The following is a 27,265-nucleotide window of genomic DNA, read 5'->3' as shown; positions in this document are numbered from 1 at the left end:
TCTATGCTGTAAATGACTCTGTGTTGTTTCTCAAATCCAATCCACTGGTGTTTGGTAAATAATTTCAAAGTAAATTGTACAACTGGAAAATCAGAACAAAAGCATGGGACGCATAAAGAATTGAAATTGCCTTTAGATCTTCAATCTAACACTCCCCCAACTGAGCTATTTCAGCCCCACATTGTTAATGTCTTTGTGTCCTTGTTTTGGAAGAAAATACATACATTCAATTGTTTCTGAAAGGTTACAGAACACAACATGGGAGTAATATTCCCCATTGCTTTCTCAGCTCTGATGGATTGTGAAGTGGGAGACAGCCAGAAGTCCCACTGAGACGCACAGATCCCCAGCTGAGAATTAAATGAGACAAAATTCAATCTTTCATCGCAAGATGCTGCAGAGAGATGAGTCCTGAATCAAAGCAAGACTTGCGCATACTGTTGTTGAATTTCATTTCAAACACTCCTTGTACTCTCTGCTAATGAAGCCTAAAAAAAGGGAAAAATAGAATGGCACTCAAACTCACAACCCTGAGATTAAAAGTCTCATATTCGACTGACTGAACTGTCACTTCTACTCAGTCTCTTATTGGATGGATACAACTGTATGCTCCAATGCAGGGGTGGCTTTCAAATCCTCCCTTGTCAGACTGAGTTACATCTTGCAGACTCAAGCAAAGCAAATTTGCTCAGTTCCAAAACTATCAGAAGCTTATTACAATCAACATCATCAGAGGTCAGAACTTCCTGGTGAATGGAAACACCCTGAAGAAGGATCCACAATTATGCAAACGCATCAAAAAAGAGAAAAACAAGAAAATCGATGAGTTATTATTATTAGAGATACAGCACTGAAACAGGCCCTTCGGCCCACCAAGTCTGTGGCGACCAACAACCACCCATTTATACTAACCCTACAGGAATCCCATACTCCCTACCACCTACCGACAGTAGGGGCAATTTACAATGGCCAATTTACCTATCATCTGCAAGTCTTTGGAGGGGAGAGGAAACCAGAGCACCCAGCAAAAACCCACACAGACACAGGGATAACTTGCAAACTCCACACAGGCAGTACTCAGAATTAAACCCAGGCCCCTGAGACTGTGAGGTTGTGGGGCTAACCACTGCGTCACTGTGCTGGCCTAATCCGAACCAAACAACAGAAACACAGAAGAATTCCATTCCATAGTAGATACTAGTCGTGTTGTTTTTGTATCCAGCTCTCAGTTACTGCTCCACCTTCTGACACCCACTTGGCGATCTGCGCATTTTGTTCATTTCAATTTTGTCGACAGGCTCTTTGAATCCAGTTCTCTGGTCCTCAAACAGGATCTGTATGAAAGTCAATTTCGCTTTCTGTAAGGCTGCAACCAATTGATGACCTTCAACTAAAAACACAAATGAAGAAGGGCTAGTCTGTTAACCTCTCGCATATTAACCAATCAGACACCCAAAGCGGGAATCATACCCCTGGACCAACAAGCCACTTACAAGGTGCATTATTTTTAGTTCTCTTTAGAACTGTGCTATTAAGTATATATTGTCTCTCCCAATTCCTTCTGCTATAGTGCATCACCTCACACTAGTCGCTATTAAATTCTATTTGCCACCTGTCTGCCCATTCTGCTAGCCTATCACTGTCCTGTTGCAGGCAGGTCATATCATCCTCACTGTTTACCACTCCTCCAGGTTTGGTGTTATCGGTATATTTTGATATTCTACTCGATATTCCAAGATCCGAGTCATTTTCATATAGCAGAAAAAGCTGTGGTTCTCGCAGTGACCACTGGAGAACACCCACTGTCGACTATCCTCCAGTCTGACAAAGAACCATTTACTACGATACGCTATTTTCTGTCCATAAGGCAATTTTCTATCCAATTGGACAGTGGCTCTCCTATTCCATGAACCTCAATTTTGTTAACCGCCCTTTTATGTGGTACCTCATAATCCATTCTTAATCCATCCATCCATCCTTTCTTAAAATCCATATCAACAACATTCGCTGCATCATCATCCTGTTAGTTCATCAGAAAATGCAGTTAGTCAAGCATGAACTCCCATTTAGAAATCCATGCTCACTCTCCTCAATTAACTCAAATCTCTCCAAGTGACTGTTGATTTTTTCCCTAATATTGTTTCTAAAACCTTACTCACCACTGCTGTTAATCACACTGGCCTGTAGTTACCCGGACGATCCTTACACCCTTTGTTGAAATAGGAAGTCACATTTGCCACTGTTCAGTCCTCTGGCACCTCCACAGTGCTTTTTGGGAGGGTGTTCCTGGTTTTTGACCCTGCAACAGTAAAGGAATGGCGGTATCATGCCGAGTCAGGATGGTGTGTGACTTGGAGGGGAACTTGAAGGTGGTGATGTTCCCATGCGTCTGCTACCTTTGTCCTTCTAGGTGGTAGAGTTTGTGGGTTGGAAGGTGCTGTTGAAGGAGGCTTGGTAAGTTGCTGCAGTACGTATTGTAAATGTTACACACTGCTGCCACTCTGCACTGGTGCTCGAGGGAATGAATGTGTAAGGTGGTGGATGGGGTGCCAATCAAGTGGGCTGCTTTGACCTGATGGTGTCAATCTCTTGAGTGTTGTTGGAGCTGCAAGCATCCTGGCATGAGTATTCCATCACATTCCTGACTTGTGCCTTGTAGATGGTGGGCAGGCTTTGGCGAGTCAAGTGGTGAGTTAGTTGCCGCAGAGTTCCCAGCCTCCGACCCGCTCTTGTAGTTGTAGCTGTAGCTATAATAGTAATAGGCAACCGTCCGTCTCGGAAGACGATGGGCTACGCCCGGGGTGTACGTCACTTCTGTATTAAACATCGTTTGTTGTGGCTGCAGAGGACGACACGTGAGTGACAATCCCTTGCACAGCTGGTACAGATGAATATCATTGGTCCGAAGTCGACTGACAATTTTTCCTTCCTCTGAGCTCTCTTTCCCCCCAACTGGTCATTTCTTTTGTCCTCTGCTTTTCCCATGGTCTTCCTGAATGCCTTTCTCCAGGAATTCCAGTCAGCAGGAAGGAATTCCCATGCATCGACTACACTCCCAGTCTGCTGGATATCTCGCTTGCAGATGTCCTTGTATCACAGACGTGGGTGACCTGTTGGTCTCATGCTGATAGCAAGCTCACCAAAGAGCGTGTCTTTGGCAAAGTGACCGTCATCCATTCAGCACACATGACCCAGTCAACAGAGTCACCGCTGACTCAAGAGGACAAACATGCTGCAGATCCCTGCACGCTGGTGTACTACCGCATTCGGCACTCTGTCCTGCCAGGAGATGCCCAATATCCATCTGAGACAGCGGAGGTGGAAGCTGTTCAACTGCTTTTCTTGGCTTGTATAAGTTGTTGATGCTTCTCTACTATAAAGGAGGGTGCTGAGAACACAAGCCTGGTACATGTGGAGCTTTGTATTTTTGGTCAGTTTGCTGTTGGTTCACATTGGTCTTCTCACCTTTGACATGACAGCTGCAGCATTGACAATCCTGGTGCTGATTTCAGTATCAAGGGACTGATTGCTGGTGATTGTTGATCCTCCAAAGTGAGGTTGTCGATGTTGATGGAAGGTGGAGTCTCTACGTCCTGGCCCAAAATTTTGATCTTCTTGATGCTGATCGTCAGTCCAAACTCCTTTCAGGCCAGGGAGAACCGATATACAAACTGCTGCAAGTGAATTTCATTATGGGATGTCAGCACAGCGTCATCAGCAAACAGCAACTCACAGACGTGGAACTGACTCATTTTGGTCTTGGTGCGCAGTCTTGCCAAGATGAACAGCTTGTCATCAGCTCTGGTATGCAGGTGGACACCCCCATCTGAGTCACTGAAAGTGTACAATAGCAGCATGGAGAAGAGTATGCTAATTGTAAAGGATGTGAGCTGTGAGGAGGTTATAAGGAGGCTTCCAGGGGACTTGGATAGGATAAGTGAATAAAATGACAGATGGAATATAATATGAAGAAGTGTGAAGTTATCCACTTTGGTAGAATAAACAGAAAGACAGAGTATTTCTTAAATGGTGAGAGTTTGGGAAGTGTTGATGTCCAAAGGGACCTGGGTGTCCTTGTTCATGAGACACTAAAAGCTCGCATGCAGGTGCAGCAATCAATTAGGAAGGCAAATGGTATGTTGGCCTTAACACGAGGGGTCATGAGTACAGGAATAAAGATGTCTTGCTGCAATTGTATAGAGCCTTGGTGAGACCGCGCTGGAGTATTGTGTCCAGTTTTGGCTTCCTTATCTAAGGAAGGATATACATGCCACAGAGGGAGTGCAATGGAGGGTCACCAGACTAATCCCTGGGATGAGGAAAGTGGGCTTGCATTCCTTAAAGTTTCATTTAAAAGGCCATTTAAAACTGAGATAGGGTGGAAGTTCTTCACTCAGAGGGTGGTGAACCTTTGGAATTCTCTACCACAGGGGTCTGTGGCAGCTCAGTCTTTGAGCATGTTCAAGACAGAAATTGATAGAAACCTTGATACTCATGACATCAATGGATATGGGGATAGCATGGGAAAGGGGCGTTGAGGCAGATGATCAGCCATGATCTAATTGAATGGCAGAGCAGGCTCGACGGGCTAAATGGCCTCCTCCTATGTTCCTCTGTTTCTAAGAGAGTTGTCACCAGGACACAGCCCTGCTTTACCCCACTGCTGGTCTTGAAAGCATCTGATGTTGCTCCATGGTAACTGATGGAACTGTGCATGTTCTCGTGGAAAGAAGAGATGATGCCCAAGAGTTCAGGAGGGCAGCCTATGTTCCATCGCAGCTTGAAGAGTCCGTCTCTGCTGACAAGATCAAAGGCCTTGGTGATGTCTATAAAGACAATGTAGAGTGGTCTGTACTGTTCACAGTACTTCTCCTGTAACTGCCGAAGTGAGACAATCATGTCGACTGTCGATCTACCAGCTCTGAAGCTGCACTGAGACTCAGCATAGATGTGTGATGCCAGGGTCTGCAATCTGGTCAGAGCAATGTGAGCAAAGACCTTCCCCACAATACTTAGCAAGGAGATGCCTCGGTAATTGCTGCAGTCACTGTGATTCCTATATTTTTGTACAAGGTGACAATGTTTGCATCACGCATGTTTTCAGGCGCAGATCTCTCCTTCCAACAGAGACACAGAAGTTCATGGAGATGCTACAACTGTGCCGCTTTTCCACTTTTGATGATTCCAGGTGGAATACCATCATTTCCCGGGGCTTTATCACTGGCAAGACGGTCAATGGCATTGTTGAGCTCTATTATAGTGGACTCACTGTCCAACTCCTCCATGACAGGGAAGTTTGGAATGGCACTGAGAGCTACTTCAATGACAATGTTCTCCGTTATGCAGAGTTCAAGGTAATGCTCCACTCACCTTTCCATCTGCTTGTTAGGTTCAGTGATGATTCTCCCTGTCTTTGTCTTCAAAGGTGCTGATTTAGTTACTGCTGGGCCCGTTGCTTCCATAATTTTTTTTTTATTCATTCATGTGATGTGGTCATCACTGGCTAAGCCAGCATTTATTGCCCATCCCTCATTTCCCATGAGAAGGTGGTGGTGAGCTGCCTTCTTGAACCGCTGCAGTCTATGTGAGGTAGGTACACCCACAGTGCTGTTAGGAAGGGAGTTGCAGGATTTTGACCCAGCGACAGTGAAGGAAAGGCGATATAGTTCCAAGTCACGAGAGTGTGTGGCTTGGAGGGGAACTTGCAGGTGATGGTGTTCCCATGAATTTGCTGCCCTTGTCCTTCTAGTTGGTAGAGGTTGCGGGTATGGAAGGTGCTGTCTAAGGAACCTTGGTGTGTTGAATTCCTTCATATGTCCCTCTAGCATCCCCCAGATTCAGCGGCAGATTGAATACTGTTGCAGTGTTTGAACCAGTATTGATTGGTGCAGTGCCGAGCAGTCTGCAGAGACTTGTTTCTGGTAGTTCTGAGAGTGTCGAGAGTTTGTCTGCTGGGGACTGGTTTGTAGTTCATGAGGGCTCTCTTCTTAGTTACAGTAACTGACTCCATTTCAGTCCAATAAGCCTCAAACCAGTCAGCATTCCTCCCATCTCTTTTCCCGTGCAGAGTTATAGATGGTGGCGTGCAGATGATTCCACTTTGACACCGCACTGACGCCTTGGGTGTTTTCTGAAAGAGCCTGATCAATGATGTTGAGGAACTCCTGGGTCCTTTCTGGATCAGTGGTTCGGCAAGTGTTGATCCATGAAGGACCTTTCTTCCTGGATGGGTGTAGCTTCCTTGGCTGAAGCCTGACCTTGCTACGCACCAGGGTGTGGTCAGTGTCACAGACAGCGCTGTGATAGCTGTGAGTGATGAGGACACTGCTGAGGGTGGTACATCAGGTGATGTTAAGTTCTAGCTGGTGCCAGTGGCGTGATCTTGGATGGCTCCAGGACACCTTGTGGCACAGCTTGAACTGGAAGTAGCTGTTTGTAACACAGAGTCAATGGTGACAGCATAGATCCAGCAACCTCTGTCCATTTTTGATCATCTTGCCAATCCCCTGGTGCCCTATGCTCGTTGGCCAAGCTATAGTCAGTACCCACACTTGCGTTGATATCTCCTAGAAGATACAATCCCTCAGTGCTGGGAATTCTACTGATGGCAGCGTCAAGTGTCTCAAAGAATTGATCATTGACATCTGGGGTGGAGGTGAGTGTCGGGACATAGATGCACATGAGATTAACTGGGCCCGCGCTTGTTGACAAGTGAAGAGTATGAAGTCTCTCTGAGCCTACTGTGGGTGGTTCACTCATCACATGTAGCGTGTTTTTTACTGTGAAACCCATGAGTTGCCTCTTGGGCTTTCCCCTGCCAGAAGAAGGTGCAGTGTTTCTCTTTGAGGGATCCACTTTGAACGAGTCTACTTTCTTGCAGCACAGCAATGTCCACATTGAGCCTTGTGAGTTCCTTGTCGATCACAGCTGTCTTGTGTGTGTCATCAACCTGCAGAAGGTTGTCAGTAAGGCCAGGACACATGGTCCTCACATTCCAGCTTGTGATGCGAAGGACTGGTGGCTTCTTTGTTAAGTTTGTCTTGCCTGGTGCATAGATTATCGAACTGCCCGTTGAGAGATGACTCTCTAAGCTCCAAGCACCCATTAAAGCAAGTAGGTCGTGGCAGGACAGCAGTTAACTGAGTGGGTGGTAGCTATCCAATGAGACATGATGATCTCTCCCTCTGTCAGAAGTAACCCCTGGTGCTCATACTCTACACCAATTGAGTGAGAGCTTACAATCAGCAACTGTTTATTCCCGTGTTGTGCTAATGTTAAACCACAAAGCTGGAGTATCCTCTCCAGGGCACAGGCCTGGGCAAATAGTATGGAGACACTGAGCATCAGGACACCCTCTCAGCATTGCGAGTATTGTCCAAAGGAAAGGAAAAAAACAGTACTGTTTGGTATTGCTCTGCTGTAGGAGTTGCTGGAAAACTACCTGATAAGTAACAGGTAACTGCCTAAGGGACTCCAATCCAGATTTACTGTCCAGGTTTACTCCCTCAGCCTTCTTCTCTCTCAAGCCATCCACAGGGAAGTGAGATTTTTTGCCCATAGCTGGGGCTCTGTTTCTTGGCATCAGGATAGAACCACTCGCCAGTGGGCCTGCATGACATGCACAAGGATATCACACATTGCCCCATCCCTGTGACAGCTCAGAGAGATACCCTGATGATAATGCACCCCACAGGAACATCACAAATAGCCCCCTCCCGAGGACAGCTCAGGGTCAGACACTGCACACACTGCAACAACAGTGACATTACTGGATTAGTCCCTCCATTCTGAAAAACAAGCATTCACCCTACTTTATGCTTTCTGTCCCTCAGCCAATTTTGTATCGACGCTGCCACTGCCTCTTTAATCCCATCTGCTCGAATTTTGTTAACAAGTCTATTTTATGGTACTTTTTCAAACACAATTTTGAAGTCCAGACACACACCATCAACCTCACCACCATGGTCAACTCTCTGTGAAACTTCATCAAAGAAATTAATTAATTATTTCAGACACAATCTTCTGTTAACCAATCTGTCCTGGCTGTCATTTATTAGCCCATGTTCTACCAAGTGACAGTTAATTTTCTCCTGGATATTTGTCTCTAAATGTTTCCCCACCACCGACATTAGACTAACTGGTCTTTAGTTCCTGGGTTTATCTCTCTTTTTAAACAGGGCTGTAAAATTAGCAATCCTTGCAGACTTATCTTTCAGTTCTGGAAAGTCTATTGTGGACAATCTCTTTGGGCATGACTTTAACCAATTAAAGCAACAGAATACTTGATTAGTAAGTCCAGAACTTTTATTGAGAGTAAAATAGTGCTTAATAATTGAAAGCAAAATTATCTTTAACAAACTTGGACAATATAACTTTACTGCTCCAGCAGGTGTGTGGACTGGTCGAGCTTGGTCTCAGAGTGTCACGGTCCTCTTTGTCCAGTCTAGATCCCTCATCAGGTGCAGAACTTGGTTGATGATCTGAGCCTTTACCCCTGAGATCTTCTAGTGTTCCTGCGCACTGAAACCTTACAAAATCCCTACTTTTAACCCCTGGATTGCCATCACACCACCTTGCAAAATAATATTTGGTCCGAGCTGTTGCTAGGTACATTTAATAAGTTCTTAATGATGTCTTCCACTAACAGTCACCTGTCCTCAGAATCTCAGACATGAGTACAATGGAGTGGTTTCACACTGTCTCCCAATCTGATCTGAAACAAGTTTCCTATTCATTAAATCGAGACTCTTGACGGTCACGATGTACCAGACCATGGGTTTTATCAGGGGTCTGAGAAAGGTCCATTGTTTGAATACGTTTCGCTGAAACTGCCCTTTCCCACAAAGACACAGAAACTCACAGTAATTAGATTGAACTAACTTTAAATGAAAACCCATTCTCTCTAAAATGTTTATTGATTCATTATTTATAACTCAATCAAGGTTCATTACCTTTACAAACATCTGTTTCATGATGGGTAGCTACTCATTAATTATACAGGATACAAACGTTAGTACTGAACACAAAATGGCTCCTTTGGTCATGTGTTAATTGTAAAATGGCTTCCTTGACCTTATTAGTTCTTACAACAGATACATTATAAAAATGGTCAAGCTAAACTGAGATCGAACTACCTAAGCTTACCTGCATCCTCCAGTCCTCTGGCATCATTCCCATATTCAAGGAGGATTGAAAGATTGTGGTTCGAGTCTCTGCTATTTCCACCCTTACTTCCCTCAGCAACCCAGGATGCAGCCCATCCAGACCGGGTGACTTTTCTACTGTAAGCACTGCTAACCTTGTAATTATCTCCTCTTTATCTATTTTCATCTCGTCCAATTTCTCCACAACCTCCTCCTTTACTGTGACATTTGCACAATCTGCTTGTTTTGTGATGACAGATGAAATGTACTTAATTAGTACCTCAGCCACACCCTCTGCCTCCACAGGATCTACTAATTGACCCACCCTTTCTTTGACTGTCCATATGTTGGTAAAAGACTTCAGTGTTCCCAGTTATGTGACCTGCTAATCTTTTCTCATACATTCTCTTGCTGATCTCATTTCCTTTTTCAGCTCTCCTCTGTACTTTCTGTATTCTGCTTGTTTCTCCTGCATATGAATCCTCACATGATTTCTCAGTGAATGGTTTATGAACTATTTTGTTGAAGGATTGAGTTTTGTAAATTTCTCCCGAGCTCCCCTCATGGTCAGGCAGAAAGTTTAACTGCTGTGTTTTCAAACAGCAACAGCTTTATTTGAAAAGCCATTGGGACAGGATTCCGGGTTTTAATCCAGTCACAAATCTGGTTCTGATGTCTTGTGGCTCCAGCTGTCACATGACCTGTCAGAGGATGACCTCATAATTGACCAAGTCATGGAGCTGTGGGTTGATGTTTAAATTGTTTCAAAATAATTTTCAAGAAGGACAATCAAAATGAATCGATATATAAAAGGTAGATTTTGTGAATTTGTGCTCCCAGTGGAAATTCCTGCAGAGTCTGCTGGTTTTCATATCCCCAATTCCCCACAGGAATCTCTGTGCTCGGAGTCTGTATTCCTTACATCAACATTATACAGAATAATTTCATGGGAGACCCCAGTGTGAATTGTAGACAGGTGGGTCAGTTTTAACTTTCAAAGTAACACAGGAGCAAAATACTGCAGATACTGGAAATCTGAAATAAAAACAGAAAATGCTGGAAATACTCAGCAGGTCTGGCAGCATCTGTGGAGAGAGAAACAGAGTTAACGTTTCAGATCTGTGATCTTTCATCAGAACTGGGCTGAAATTGTCTGAGGGACTGCGATTGTGGAATCAATTTCAGGGTCAAAGACATTGTACTCTGTAAGGATGGGAAAATGGTGATTATTAAGTATGGTGCAAAAATATAGATGCTTTTACATTATTTGAATCAACATTGATTTAAACTTTGTGCTCATGAATCCTATCTTTTGTTCAAAATGACACTGATAACAATGGAAAAAGCAACACATGCATTTCACGACCACAGGACTTTGTAAAGCCTTTTACAGCCAATGAAGGGCTTTCCAAGTGTTGTCACTGTACAGTACAATACAATACCCGACAATAAGGATATTTCACATTCGAGTCACACAAGTGCCAGGCAATGACCATCTCAAACAAGAGAGAATCTAACCATCTCCCCTTGACGTTCAACAGCATTACGTTTGCTGAATCTCCCACTATCAACATCCTGGGGGTTACCATTGACCAGAAACTGAACTGCAGTAGCCATATAAATATCATGGCTACAAGAGCAGGTCAGAGACTAGGAATCCTGCGGCGAGTAACTCACCTCCTGACTCCCCAAAGCCTGTCCACTATCTACAAGGCACAAGTCAGGAGTGTGATGGAATACTCTCCACTTGCCTGGATAGGTGCAGCTCCAACAACACTTCAGAAGCTCAACGCCATCTGGGACAAAGCAGCCCACTTGATTGGCACCTCATTCACAATGTTCACTCTCTCCATCACAGATGCACTGTGGTAGCAGTGTGCACCATCCACAAGATGCACTGCAGCAAGGCAGCAAGCCTCCTTCGACAGCACCTTCCAAACCCGTGACTTCTACTACCTAGAAGGACAAGGGCAGCAGATGCATGGGAACACCACCACCTGCAAGTTCCCCTCTAAGCCATACAACATCCTGAATTGGAACTATATCACTGTTCTCTTCCTTTTGATGGGTCAAAATCCTGGAACTCCCTTCCGAGCAGCATCACATCGACTGCAGTGGTTCAAGAAGGCAGCTCACCACCACTTTCTCCAGGGAATTAGGGATGGGCAATAAATAAAAATAAAATCAATAAAAAAGACAATAATTCCCAAAAGTAGAAACTACATATGAAAATGAAAAAAAAGTAAAGCACAGTCAGCATGGATTTCACAAAGAAAGACTTGATTAACCTTATCTTTGAAGAATCAACAGCAAGAGTAATACAGCAGATGTAGAAGAGTTTAAGTTAATAAAGCCTCATCCTTTTTTGTGTTTAAACCAACAAATTGTGGGTGAACAGACAAGCACACTAACTGACAGAGCTGCATGTTGTGCTTTCTAAATTACCCTAAAGCAGGGTGTTAATGAGTTAAATCTTCAAGTTGCTGCAACCAGAATAGCCATTGTCCACGATCAGTTTTACTGTTACAAATAAAGGGTGGAACATTCATTGTGAATCTATAGAAACAGTCTGGTCCTGCACACTGCAGACACATCCACGTCATCACCAACCAACTCGCCTATAATTGATGCAGTTATTTGACTTTTCCCCATTAGCTCCATGGAATTAATTTTAAAAGATTTTAATTCTAAGAAGTTTTGTTAATATTCAGCCCTTGAGAAGAAACCATTCCCTGGCCACAGTGGAGAAAGCGTTGAATATAAAACAGGAGACGACCAGGTAACACAGTGAAAGCTTATCAGCTAATCTATAATTGCTTCGTATTCTTACTTTTGCTCTTGCTATTCGGTTTTTCATCCTTTTCAGCTCCTGACTGTGGATATTATTGTGATTAAATGTGAAAAGATGCACTGTGTCTCAGCCCCGGTATATTGACTCTTTCTCTGTCCAGTGCTGTATACACTCAGAGACTGACAGTGTCTCTCCCTCCCTCAACTTTCCAGCCCTGACGGTGCAGAAAGCGCTGCTCAAAGTTACACATTCTGACTGTTTGCAGTTGATTAGTGAGAGATTATTAACGTATCCTTCTGCAGCGCTGCCTCGGTTAATAACAGCAGATCGAAGTCACATTTCAGATACAGAAACAGACGCATCAATTATTCACTCTTTCCCAGAGTGAGTGAGGCCGGGACAAGCAGCAACATTCCAGCCCCACACTCTGCAATTCCCCAGCACCAGCGGAAAGCAGTGAATACAGATTCAATCAGTGGGTTAATGTCCATTACAGGGATGCAAGATTCCACGGTCCAGGACAAACATCCCCATACACCGAGAACAAGCTCAGGAAAACCCGGGGGAGTTAATATCCCAGTCACTGAGCATTCCAGTAACATTGAACAAGTTACTGAACTGAGTGAACTTTCAAAGTACAGAAGTGATGACGAGGTCAAAAAGGTCTGAACAGTTGCGGTGACTGAGCGGTTTCAGCTTCTCTGTTCAGGTTGCAGCTTTAACTGGAGGCATGTGTTTAAATCCCACTTCTGACAACTTGATTTTCAGTTACTTTACAGAGCTTCCTTGAAGGTTTGAGGTGGAGTAAATACTGAAGAACTGTTTCTAACTGCTGAACGGTCCATAACGAAAGTTACAGATTTAAGGTGACTCACAAAAACAGAAGGAACTTGAGGAAAAATTCCTTTCTGCAATGTGTGGTTAGGATTTCAGTTATGTGGATAGATTGGAGAAGCTGGGGTTGTTCTCCTTAGAGAGGAGATTTGATAGAGGTGTTCACAATCATGAGGGGTCGTGACAGACCAGATAGAGAGAAACTGTTGGTAGAAGGATTGAGACTCAGGTAAAAGCTGTGGCTCAGTTGGTCACACACACCTCTAAATCACAAGCTTCTGGGTTCAGATTTCACAGCTGACACTCCAGTGCAGCACTGAGGGTGTTGAAGGTGCTGCCTTTCAGGTGTGATGTTAAACCAAGACTTGGTCTGCATGTTTGGGTGAATGTAAAATATCCCATGCTGCATTTTCAAACAAGTGAAGAGCAAAAGTTGCAGGTTCCAGGATTTAGATGTTTCAGTAAGAACAGAGAAGATGGTAAAAGAGGGGGGGGGGGGTGTGGCATTGTTAATCAAGGAGAGTATTACAGCGACAGAAAGGACGTTTGAGGACTCGTCTACTGAGGTAGTATGGGCCGAGGTTAGAAACAGCAGAGGTGAGGTCACACTGTTGGGAGTCTTTTATAGACCTCCAAATAGTTCCAGAGATGCAGAGGAAAGGATAGCGAAGATGATTCTCGACAGGGGCGAGAGTAACAGGGTAGTTGTTATGGGCGGACTTTAACTTTCCAAATATCGACTGGAAATACTATAGTTCGAGTACTTTAGATGGGTCACTTTTTGTCCAGTGTGTGCAGGAGGGTTTTCAGACACAGTATGTAGACAGGCCAACCAGGGGCAATGCCACATTGGATTTGGTACTGGGTAATGAACCCGGCTAGGTGTTAGATTTAGATGTAGTTGAGCACTTTGGTGATAGTGATCACAATTCGGTTAGGTTTACCTTAGCGATGGGCAGGGACAGGTATATACCGCAGGGTAAAAATTATAGCTGGGGGAAAGGAAATTATGATGCGATTAGGCAAGATTTAGGATGCGTAGGATGGGGAAGGAAACTGCAGGGGATGGGAACAATCGAAATGTGGAGCTTATTCAAGGAGCAGCTACTGCGTGTCCTTGATAAGTATGTACCTGTCAGGCAGGGAGGAAGTTGTCGAGCAAGGGAGCCGTGGTTTACGAAAGAAGTTGAAGCGCTTGTCAAGAGAAAGAAGAAGGCTTATGTTCGGATGAGACGTGACGGCTCAGTTAGGGCGCTTGAGAGTTACAGCTAGCCAGGAAGGATCTAAAGGGAGAGCTAAGAAGAGCAAGGAGAGGACACGAGAAGTCATTGGCGGATAGGATCAGGGAAAACCCTAAGGCTTTCTATAGGTATATCAGGAATAAAAGAATGACTAGAGTTAGATTAGGGCCAATCAAGGATAGTAGTGAGAAGTTGTGTGTGGAATCAGAGGAGGTCGGGGAAGTGTTAAATGAATATTTTGCGTCAGTATTTACAGTGGAGAAAGAAAATGTTGTCGAGGAAAATACTGAGATTCAAGCTACTAGGCAAGATGGGATTGAGGTTCACAAGGAGGAGGTGTTAGCAATTTTGGAAAGTGTGAAAATAGATAAGTCCCCTGGGCCAGATGTGATTTATCCTAGGATTCTCTGGGAAGCTAGGGAGGAGATTGCAGAGCCTTTGTCCTTGATCTTTATGTCGTCATTGTCGACAGGAATAGTGCCGGAAGACTGGAGGATAGCAAATGTTGTCCCCTTGTTCAAGAAGGGGAGTAGAGACAGCCCTGGTAATTATAGACCTGTGAGCCTTCCTTCGGTTGTGGGTAAAATGTTGGAAAAGGTTATAAGAGACAGGATTTATAATCATCTTGAAAAGAATAAGTTCATTATCGATAGTCAGCACGGTTTTGTGACGGGTAGGTCGTGCCTCACAAACCTTATTGAGTTTTTCGAGAAGGTGACCAAACAGGTGGATGAGGGTAAAGCAGTGGATGTGGTGTATATGGATTTCAGTCAGGCGTTTGATAAGGTTCCCCATGGTAGGCTATTGCAGAAAATACGGAAGTATGGAGTTGAAGGTGATTTAGAGCTTTGGATCAGAAATTGGCTAGCTGAAAGAAGACAGAGGGTGGTGGTTGAAGGCAAATGTTCATCCTGGAGTTTAGTTACTAGTGGTGTACCGCAAGGATCTGTTTTGGGGCCACTGCTGTTTGTCATTTTTATAAATGACCTGGATGAGGGTGTAGAAGGGTGGGTTAGTAAATTTGCGGATGACACTAAGGTCGGTGGAGTTGTGGATAGTGCCGAAGGATGTTGTAGGGTTCAGAGGGACATAGATAGGCTGCAGAGCAGGGCAGAGAGATGGCAAATGGAGTTTAATGCGAAAAAGTGCGAGGTGATTCACTTTGGAAGGAGTAACAGGAATGCAGAGTACTGGGCTAATGGGAAGATTCTTGGTAGTGTAGATGAACAGAGAGATCTTGGTGTCCAGGTGCATAAATCCCTGAAGGTTGCTACCCAGGTTAATAGGGCTGTTAAGAAGGCATATGGTGTGTTAGCTGTTATTTGTAGGGGATCGAGTTTCGGAGCCACGAGGTCATGCTGCAGCTGTACAAAACTCTGGTGAGACCGCACCTGGAGTATTGCGTGCATTTCTGGTCACCGCATTATAGGAAGGATGTGGAAGCTATGGAAAGGGTGCAGAGGAGATTTACTAGGATGTTGCCTGGTATGGAGGGAAGGTCTTACGAGGAAAGGCTGAGGGACTTGAGGTTGTTTTCGTTGGAGAGAAGGAGGAGGAGAGGTGACTTAATAGAGACATATAAGATAATCAGAGGGTTAGATAGGGTGGATAGTGAGAGTCTTTTTCCTCGGATGGTGATGGCAAACACGAGGGGACATAGCTTTAAGTTGAGAGGTGATAGATATAGGACAGATGTCAGAGGTAGTTTCTTTACTCAGAGAGTAGTAGGGGCGTGGAACGCCCTGCCTGCAACAGTAGTAGACACGCCAACTTTAAGGGCATTTAAGTGGTCATTGGATGGACATTTGGATGAAAATAGAATAGTGTAGGTCAGATGGTTTCACAGGTCGGCGCAACATCGAGGGCCGAAGGGCCTGTACTGTGCTGTAATGTTCTAATTCTAATTCTAATTCTAATTCTAATTATCCCTGGTGTTATGATCAATATTTTCCCCTCAATCAGATCAGTTGGTCATTATCACATTGCTGTTTGTGGGTATAAGCTGCTGCATTTCTGACATTACAACAGTGATTACACTTCAAAAGTATTTCATTGTTTACAAAGTGCTTTGATATGTCCAGTGGTCTTGAAAGGTGTTATATAAATGCAAGTCTTTTCTTTCTTTATCACAACACATTGCTATGTAAAAAAAGGTTCTTCATGTCACCTCTGGTTCTTCTTCCAATCACCTGATATCTGTGTCCTCTGCTTACTGACCCTTTTACCACTGGAAACAGTTTCACCTTATTTAAAATGATTTTGAACAAATGTGTCAAATCTCTTCTGACCTTTCTCTGCTGCAAGGAGAACAACCCCAGCTTCTCCAATCTCTCCACATAACTGAAATCCCTCACCCTGCTACCATTGTGGTAAATCTCTTTTTTATTCTTTCATGGGATGTGGGCATTGCTGGCAAAGCCAGCATTTATTGCCCATCCCTAATTTCCATTGGGAAGGTGGTGGTGAGCCGCCTTTTTGAGCCATTGCAATACGTGCTGTTAGGAAGGGAGTTCCAGGATGTTGATCCAGTGACAGTGAAGGAATCATGATATAGTTCCAAGACAGGATGGTGTGTAGCTTGGAGGGGAACTTGCAGATGGTAGTGTTGCCATTCACCCAATGTCCTTCCAGGTGGTCGAGGTAGTGGTGGATGGAGTGCTGATCAAGTGAGCTGCTTTGTCCTGGATTGTGTTGAGCTTCTTTGGTGTTGTTGGAGCTGCACTCATCCAGGCAAGTGAGGAGCCTTTCATCACACTCCTGACTTGTGTCTTGGAGATGGTGGACAGGAGGTAAGTGATTCACAGTAGAATTCCCAGCCTCTGACCTGCTCTTGAAGCTGTGGTATTTATATGGCTGTTCCAATTCAGTTTCTGTTCATTGGCAAACCCCAGGATGTTGATAGTGAGGGATTCAGCAATGATAATGCCATTGAATGTCAAGGGCAGATAGTTAGATTCTCTCTTGTTGGAGATGATAATTTTGGGAATTGATAGGAAGCTGCTTCATGGTTGGTGGAACAAACGCCCGCCATTGGGGTGGAGCCAACAGCTGCATCCGTCCAATAACAGACAGAGTGGAAGTACTGTATCAGGCCTTGTTAGCTCAGTTGGTGGAGCATGAGACTTTTAATCCCAGGGTCTTCGATTTGAGACCCATGTTGTGTGGTTGTTCTTCCCTTTTTCAGACTTCGTCAGCAGAGAGTTCAAGGAGTGTGTCTGGTCCATTTCCCACACATCTGCCCTCCCCTCTTCCCATCCCTCCCTGAAACGCCACAGGTTTCCCCTTGTCCTTACTTTCCACCCCACCTGCCTCCACATCCAAAGGATTATCCTCCGCCATTTCCACCACCTCCAGCGTGATGCCACCACCAAATGCATCTTCCCCTCCCCTGTCAGCATTCTGAAAGGATCGTTCCCTCCGCAACACTCTGGTCCACTCCTCCATTAACCCCAATACCTCGTCCCCTTCCCACGGCACCTTCCCATTCAATCGCAGGAAGTGCAATAGCTTCCCTTTTACCTCCTCTCTCCTCACTATCCAAGGCCCCAAACACCCCTTTCAGGTGAAGCAGCGATTTACTTGTACTTCTTTCAATTTAGTGTACTGTATTTTCTGTTCACAATGCGGTCTTCTCTAAATTGGGGAGACCAAACGCAGATTAGCTGACCGCTTTGTAGAACACCTCCACTCAGTCCGAAAGCATGACCCTGAGCTTCTGGTTGCTTGCCATTTCAACACTTCCCCCTGCTCTCATGTCAACATTTCTGTCTTTGGCCTGCTCCAGTGTTCCAGTGAACATCAACGCAAGCTCGAGGAACAGCACCTGATCTTTAGATTCGTCACTCTACAGCTTTGTGGATTGAACATTGTGTTCAATAACTTCAGAACATGACTGGTGTCAGGAAAACCCCCCCCACCCCACCTGCCAAGACTGCGGCACACATGATTTTTGCCACATGAACATTAAAACTCAAAATTGCAAGCGCCTGACTGGAAAGAAATTTGCATAGTAACAAACAGTATTGAAACAAAGGGACGCAGTCTTTTGCTTCCCCAATACACAGCAGAAGTGGTCATACCAGTTTTAGTCACATGACTAGTTGGCTGTTGGTTTTTTGAACTTGCCACAGATTTGAACTCAGAACACCATGTGCTCCCGGATGGGGCAGACCCTCTCCAGTCCTGCCTGCCTCCATCTCTTTCCCACAGAACTGAACCTTGTGAAAACATGTGAATCTCAAAGAGAGAAAAGTCTCCAACATGTACAAGGTTTAAGTAGAATACTGGGCCCTACGAAATGCAAGAATTACCTACAAAAGTTCTCTTCCGTGAGCTCGAAGCACAGTAACAAGATATTGCCTCAAACTGTTCCACTTTATCTTTTATTTTTTCTGTCCCTAGCTGCATCTGTATATCATGTGTGCATGCTAGCATTGGTACATCGTATGCTTGTAGGCCTGAACCATATTAAAGTTTAAGCAAGTTTAATAAGTTTCACTTTTCTTCTTTAAACCAAAGAAAGCCTGTTTGTGTTCATTTCTTTGCATTATTATTGGAAAGCTGTGAACAAGGATTCACAAAAGGGGGAGCACAAAACACAGTGTGTTTAAAACCATGTGCCTGTTTTTCATGCAGTCAGAGCTGCTCATTATTCTGCTATTAACACTCTCTCTGGACAAATGCTTTGTCTTTGACCACAAGCATTAACGGACTCTTTGCCTTTGTCCCAGGACAACTTTGTTATTTAATCTTTCCTGCCCTCTGCCCTATCAAACACCTTCCCCTTTGTTCTCTCCCACAGGCCCCTCTCCTTCACTTGTTTAAAACCCAATTCTTTTCTAACCTTTGCCAGTTCTGATGAAAGGTCACAGACTTGAAACTTTAACTCTGTTTCTCTCTCCACAGATGCTGCCAGACCTGCTGAGTATTTCCAGCACCTTTGTTTTTATTTCAGATTTCCAGCATATGCAGTATTTTGTTTTTACTATATCAGAAAGTCTCTCCTTGATTCAGGACTCTTACATCTCTCCAGCGTCTCGCTGCTAAAGATTGAACTTTATCTCATTTCACTCTCAGCTCTGGGTCAGTGTGGATCAGTGGGATTTCTGGCTGTCTCCTGCTTCACATTCCATCAGTGCTGAGAAAACAATGGGAAATATTACTCATGTTGTGTTCTGTAAATTTTGACAAACACTTGAATGTAAATATTGTCTTCCAAAGCAATGAGCGAAGGCTGGTTTTCGTGTGTGGCTGAAATAGATCAGCTGGATTTGCATTGCACTAAAAATCGCAGTTCTTGGTTCAATCCCAGGTTTTGGCACTTTCAACCTCTCCTGTGTCTTTTTCTTTGGCTCCAATTGTCAAGCTGCATGATTTACTCTGAAATTAGCACCAGAGAATCAAGGCACCAGCGAGCATGAGGAGCTGAAATTAGCACAGATCGAAACCACTTAATACTTCTGACTGAAGATGGTTGCAAATGCTTCAGTTTTGCCTTTTGCACTGACGTACTCGGCTCCACCATCATTGAGGATGTGGGTGTTTTTGGAGCCTCATCATCTGGTTAGTTATTAAATTATCCACCACCATTCACGACTGGTTGTGGCAGGACTGTGGAGCTGTGATCTGATCCTGAGGGAGATATCCGTGCGTGGAGTGGCAGGATGTATGGAGAGTGATCCTGAAGAGGATGTCCGAGCCTGGAGTGGAAGCTTTCTGTGGAGGTGCAGGAGTAGGCCATTCAGCCCCAGTGTTTTATAAAGGTTTAGTATAACTTATTTGCTTTTACTCGATGCCTCTATGAATAAAGCCAAGTGTCCTGTTTGCTTTTAGCAACATTTTCAAACCTTCGAAGATTGGTGCACAGTGTCTCATTCTTCCTCCCAAACTTTATCACTTTACACTTCTCTGTGGAAAATTTTATCTGCCATGTGAAAGCCCATTTTGACAGTTTTTTTTATCTTCTCCTGAAGTGTGTTACTGTCACTGGCAGAAGACAAAATTCCCCAGCATTCTCTGATGCTATCTCCATGGAAAGAGCAATCTTACACGCCAGCTGAAATGTAGGATTTTGCGTGTGTAGTATCTTTTCTCATCCACCAATATAAGCACAAATCTGTCTCATAACGTACGGTGTAAGAATGTGCCAAAGTTGCAATGTAGTGATAAATTCTTCAGTTCCACAATGTACTCACCAACTATTTCACTACTTTTCTGCTTTCTGGTTCCAAATTTCTAGCTTGCCGTGATCTCTAGTGGCTTCGGGTTAAAATGTTCCTCCAACTTGGTGATGATTGTTTTGAATTCACATCTTTTGCCTTGATGGGAGCAGGAAGATTTGTTAGCATGTCATACACTTCCAGGATAATTTACATTCGCAAAATTACTTTCTTGCCCTCAAGAATTGCCTTATTCTGAGTCTTGACCTCTTCACTTTCACCTTCAAGTTCCAAAATGTTATTAGCTCTGAAAAACATGTCCATTCTTTCAATATATGAACTGAATGGTTCTCGAGCCCTCTCAGAAGTTCCGAGCCTTCTGATGTATCCCTTGGGTACAACCATATTGTCCCAAATAATCACTTTGAATCTGATGCACACTAAGACACTGCGGTAAAGGCCTGCTCATTTATAAAATTGAAACCCGACCCGGTCCGACCTGACCACATCCAACCTGAACCTGACCCGGGCCCGAGTCCTTTGATTTTTTTCCCGCACCCGACCCGACCCGACCCGACTACCATAATAAAGTTAATTATATCAAACATACCTTGTCCAAATGTTGTGATCCTCCATTCCGAAAGCTGGCTATTCCTGCGGAATCATGCAGAAGTTTCCTCCCTGAACAAGGCAGCACTGTGTCGGCCTCCAGCCCGACCCGTCACGAACCCAAATGCCGGACACGGAAGAGAGACCCGACCCGAACCCGACACATGTCATCGGGTCTGGTCGGAGTCGGGTCGGGTAGCCATGCTTTACCCTAGGGCATCTCATTCAACTGAGTAGACAGTCTGTAGCACAGGCTTCACACAATCCACCCAAAATCTCCACCATCTGAGCAGGTAGGTCACCAGGAGCTGGCTGTTCTTGTTCACTGCAGTCCCTGCTGCTGTTTGCTGCCTATATTTACAGACTTTTATCTCATCCTCATCACCATTTTCTCCAATATATTCAGGGGGCATCAGCAGAGAAAATGGACATCAAATGCGACAAGTGCAAGGAAATGTTTATTTACAATATTACATCATAAACATAATATACAAAAACATTACACGTGTGAAACACGTCCCGATCAAGATGTGTCTGAATAAATGGATCCCCTCACAATAAACACTGTCACCTTTCAATGTTTAGCGGACGAGTGTGAGGGCCAGATGTGTGTGATTCCCACAGTATTGTGTTTGTTCAAAGTTCAGGAAAAGATGGAGATATGAATAATTTACAGGGAAATCTTTGAAGCATATCTCCATGTCTCTCACTCACAAAGATCTGCAAACTTGTGGATTCAGAAAGAACCCAGAGACAGATAGTCCTGCAATAACCTGTAACTCCAGGAAAGGATGCGTTTGAGATTTTGCCCTGTAGCTTAGTTGGTTAAAGCCTCTGTCTAATAAACAGCAGAATCTCACTTCAAACCCCAACAAAGCCTCACTGCAGTGAAGAAACGGAAAGTTATGATTTAAAGATTACTCTGTCAATCATTCACATCTCTGTCTTCCCCTGAACTTTGAGTTCAAATTTGTTTGTGAAGTTGAGTGGCACGTTAAGACAGCACAGTCTTTGTCTTTGTGAAAGAAGTGATTTCGGAGTGGCTGTTTGAAACTGCCCCTCCTTGCACAGAAATTCAGTGCAGATACTCAGATCACCCACAATTTCCACGAGAGAAATTTGTTCACAATTGCATTTGACGTGAAACCGCCTCAACATTAATCTCACTGAAGCAGAGTGTGACCATGTTGTATGTTTCAGAGTGTTGGTGCCATTATGTGTCGCCTTTAACCGAGACTGGGACACAGGGCAAGGTTGATCCAAGGTTGGAATATATTATCATTCAGGAGCAAGAAAAATCAAAAGGAACCAAATAAGAAAACCCAGTCTCCAGATTTGAGAATCTGTAGATCCGCTTTGGGAAAGTGAATCAGAGCAGAATGAAGGGTGAACTGTCTGACTGCCCAGAAGAGATGAAGACACAGCTCAGTCAGCACGTTCCCCTGGTTTATGATGCTGGAACATTCCTCACACAGAAATTATTCAACCCAATGACAAACATTCTTGCAGCTGATAATTTATGCTAACGATTGAAGGACTTTCTCATGTGGTTACCTAGTGGTAAGAAGATATTAAACTTAGTTTCAATCAATCCAGCTGTGATGAACTTTGAATTTTTCTGCCTTTTATAAACATTATTTGAAGGGTCTCAGTGACAATGTTCAGTGTTGATGAGAGTGGGGTCTGGGTGAGCAACTGCTGAGCGTGACAGGGTCAGGACTGGATGCAGGAAGTTCTCTGACAGTCTGTCTGTCTCTCTCTCTCTCTGATGGGTTTGAGTTGGTTGACAACTGGCAGCTGTTGGTGTTTCGATAAATGAAGGAAGTTCCCTCTAACCATTTTTTTTTGATTCACAGTGTAGTATAAGGATGTAAAGGGTTAATGCTGAAGACAGTGGGATCAACCCCTCCCACTGTCAGAGTGATGATGTAACAGTCACATGAGATGAGGTTTGGGAGAAGAGAGAGCAGCACCAAGGATGCTGGCTGAGGAGGCTTGATGAGTGTGTATATAGTACTGTGCAAATTAGAAAAGAGTTCTTAGTTCTTTCAGCAGGAAATGTGTCCAGATAATATCAAGAAACTCACAATTTTATTATTCAGGAGTCGGAACACAGATATTAACTCCAAGTTACAGTTCTGGGATCATTTAACAAAAAAAGGTGGAGAATAATATTGCTCACTGATTGAAATCCCCCAGTGAGGAGACAGTTAAACAGTTGGGACATCCTTCAATCCAAGGTTTTGGCAGCATTTGCAACTTTTGCAACTTTTTTTTTATCCAGCTTTGATGGACGAGTGAAAAAACTGAAAAAACTGAACAATTCCGTTCTTCCTTCTTCTCTTCTTTCTATCAGTTTCTCTTTTCTGTCCCAGATCAATATAATGATGAGAATCCCAATTTAATCTGCTGTTTCTGGTGTTTTATCCATTCCAATTAAAATTCAACATTCCAATCAAATCTATTTGTTATTCCACAGTGTCTCTCCATGTGTTTTATTCTGTTGTATTCTCTCACAGTCTGTTTGATGATCAATGTTGCATCTCACTCTCTGTTCTGGTGAAGATCAGAAGCAGTGATATCTGTTTACACCACCTGACAAGTCGGCTGAGGCTGTGCCTCACTGATCACGTGGAGTTGAAGCAATTCTTCCAGTCAGTTTTCTCAGTTGTCATTTCATGAGAAATTTGAAGTTATCATGACTTCGTCAGTGACCTAATGAATCAGGTGTCTGAGTGATGTTAATCATGCTGTGATCAAATGATTGTATGTTCCAGTCTTTCCGTGGTGAGTTTTCACACTGAGTAGAAACGTGTTGGAAATGGTCTGGAAATGTTTCACACCGCTCTATTCCCAACAGGCCATGACCTGATGTGATGGAAATTTCATTTACTTTCAGAAGCTACATTTCCATCATTGCGCATCTGGCTGCACAGCCAGGATCTGTGTGAAGGTGACGGTTGTGCTTCTATTGCTTGCCAGGTGACGAGGTGGCTGAGAGGTTAAGGCGATGGGTTACTAAACCTTTGTGTTGTGCACGCGTTGGTTTGAATCCCATCCTTGTCGTTAGTTTATCAACTGCCTGTTGCATTCTTGTTTGCAGCTTCAATGTAATGTCGGCCTGGAAACCTGTTCTTGTCAGTATCTTGATGGTGGTTCCAGAATTGTTTATACTTTATTAAAATTGAGACAGACAATTGGAATTCTTCACCCAAACTGCACTGGAATGAAGATCAAATAGGGATCACAAAACGGAGCAGGATTTTCCCTCCCCTCCTTCCTTCTTTCCATCTTTACTTTCTCTGGATTTACACCAAGTGAAAGACTAACGGGAAAAGCAAATGGCGAGGGAGCAAAAGCAGAACATTATCCTTTGGCAAGAAATTTATTTTCAAATCTTCTTGATAGATTAAGTGAGTGAGCAATGCTTTGGCAGATGGAGTTTAAACTGAGGGGTCATCTAGTACCTACGAAAGATAGATCAGAGTGTTTTTTGTTAAGTGGTGAGATGTTAGAAACTGCGGAGGTGCAGAGACCCGAGTACAGAATCACTAAAAGCTAGTGGACTGGTAGAAAAATAATGTGAAAAGTGAACGGAATATGAAGATTGGAACTCATGTTGCAGTTATATAAAGCTCTGTGCTCCTGAAGTAAATGTCCAAGCCCAGATTGTGGGGAATCTGTGGAGAGTGATTTGTTTTTTATTCATTAATGGGCGCTAGTATCGCTGATAAGTCTAGCATTTATTACCCATCCCTAATTGCCCTTGAGAATGTGGTGGTCAGCTGCCTTCTTGAACTGATGCAGTCCATATGGTGCAGGAACACCCACAGTGCTATTGGGGAGGGAGTTCCAGGATTGTGACCCAACAACAGTGAAGAAATGGCGATATAGTTCCATGTCAGGATGGTGAGTGACTTGGAGGGGAACCTGCAGGTAGTGAGTTCCCATGCATCTGCTGCCCTTGTCCTTCGAGGTGGTAGTGGTCACGGGTTTGGAAGGTGCTGTTGAAGGATACTTGGCGAGATACTGCAGTGCATATGGAGATGGTACACACTGCAGCCACTGTGTACTGGTGGTGGAGGAAGTGAATGTTTAAGGTGGTGGGTTAGGTGCCGATCAAGTGGGCTGCTTTCTCCTGGATGGTGTTGAGCTTTTTGAGTGTTGTTGAGTGGGATGTATTCCATCCCACTCCTGACTTGTGCCTTGTACATGGTGGACAGGATTTGAGGTGGCAGGAGGCGAGATACTTGCTGCAGAATTCCTAATCTCTGACCTGCATTTGTAGCTGCAGCATAGATGTGACTGGTCCAGTTTAGTTTCTGGTCAATGGTAACCTCCAAGATGTTGATGGTGGGGGATTCAGTGATGATTATGCTGCTGAATATCAAAAGGTAGATGGTTTGATTCTCTCTCAATGGAGATGTTCACTGCTTAGCACTTGCGCGGCCAGAAGGTTGCTTGTCACTTATCAGCTCAAGCCTGAAGTTTGTACAGGTCTCGCTGCTTGTGGGCACAGACTGCTTCAGTATCTGAGGAGTTGTGAGTCATCAGCGAACATTCCCACTTCTGACTTATGTTGAAGGGAAAGTGATCAATGAAACAGCTGAGGATGTTTGGGCCGAGGACACTACCCTGAGAAAGTCCTGAGGCAATGTTCTGGGCTGAGATGATTGGTCTCCACTAACCACAACCATCTTGCTTTGTGCGAGGTATGACTCCACCAAGTGGAGAGTTTTCCCCTTGATTCTCATTGACTTCAATTTTGCTAGGGATCCTTGATGCCACACTCACTCAAGGGCAATCACTCTCACCTCTCCTCTAGAACTCCACTCTTTTGTGTCTGTTTGAACAAAGCTGCAATAAAAAATAAGAACAGAAGAAATATTAGCAGGAGTCGGCCATTTGGCCCTTCGAACCTGCTCCACCATTCAATAGGATCATGGCTGACCTGATCATGGCCTCAACCCCACTTTCTTGCCTGCCCCCCATAACCCTTGACTTCCTTGCAGATAAAATTCTGTCAAACTCAGTCTTGAAGACATTCAATGACCCAGCCTCCACTAATCTCTGTGGTAGAGAATTCCAAAGATTAATGACTCTCTGAGAGAAGAAATTCCTCATTTCCTTCTTAAATGGAAGACCATTATTCAGAAACTGTGTCCCCTAGGTCTAATTCCACCATGAGGGGAAACATCCTCTCAGAATCCACCCTGTCAAGCCCCCTCAAAATCTTATATGTCTCAATACGATCACCTATCATTTTTCTTAACTCCAATGAGTATAGGTCCAACCTGATCAACTCTCCACATAAGACAACCACTTCATCACAGGAATCAATCCAGTGAACCTTCTCTGAACTGCCTCCAATGCAAGTATATCCCTCCTTAAATAAGGAGACCAAAACTGTACACAGTACTCCAGGTGTGGTTTCACCAACACCCTGTACATTTTCAGCAAGACTTCTCTTCTTTTATACTCCATCCCCCTTGAAATAAAGGGCAACATTCCATTTGAATTCCTAATTATTTGCTCTACCTGCATGGTAACTTTTTGTGATTCATGTACGAGGACACCCAGATCCGTCTATACCACAGCATTCTGTAGTCTTTCGCAATTTAAATAATATTTTGCTTTTCCATTCTTCTTACCAAAGTGGATAACCTCACATTTTCCCACATTATACTCTACCTGCCAAGTATTTGCCTGGAGTCGAGGAACCCTGGCAGAACCTAAACTGAGCATCGATGAGCAGATTATTGCTAAGTGTCTGGTGCTTGATAGCACTATTGATGACATCTTCCATCACTTTGCTGATGATTGATAGGAGACTGATGGGGTGGTAATTAGTCAGATTGGATTTGTCCTGCTTTTTTTTTTATGGAGTGGGCACACTTGGGCAATTTTCCACATTGTCGGGTAGATGCCTGTGTTGTAACTCTACCCGAACAGTGTGGCTGAGAGCGCAGCTAGTTCTGGAGCACAAGTCTTCAGTACTAGAGCCGGGATGTTGTTAGGGCCTATTGTCATTGCTGTATCGAGTGACTTCAGCTGTTTCTTGCTATCATGTGGAGTGAATCGAATTGGCTGAAGACTGGAAACTGTGATGCTGGGGACCTCAGGAGGCCGAGATGAATCATCCACTGAGCAATTTCTGATGGAAGATGGTTGAAAATGATTTAGCTTTGGCTCCACCATTATTGAGGATGGGGATTTTTTGGAGCCTCCTCATCTGGTTAGTTATTTAATTGTCCACCATCATTCATGACTGGATGTCGCAGGACTCAGGACCTGTGATCTGATCATGAGGGAGATATCCATGCATGGAGTGGTGGGATCTATGGAAAGTGATCCTGAAGAGGGTGTCCGAGCCTGGAGTGGCGGGATCTGTGGAGAGTGATCCTGACGAGTGTGTGCAATCCTGGAATGGAAGCTTTCTGTGGAGGTACAGGAGTAGGCCATTCAGACCCAGTATTTTATAAAGGTTTA

Source organism: Heterodontus francisci, unplaced genomic scaffold (genome assembly GCF_036365525.1).
Source record: "Heterodontus francisci isolate sHetFra1 unplaced genomic scaffold, sHetFra1.hap1 HAP1_SCAFFOLD_330, whole genome shotgun sequence".
Taxonomy (NCBI): domain Eukaryota; kingdom Metazoa; phylum Chordata; class Chondrichthyes; order Heterodontiformes; family Heterodontidae; genus Heterodontus; species Heterodontus francisci.
This window is presented reverse-complemented; position numbering follows the sequence as displayed.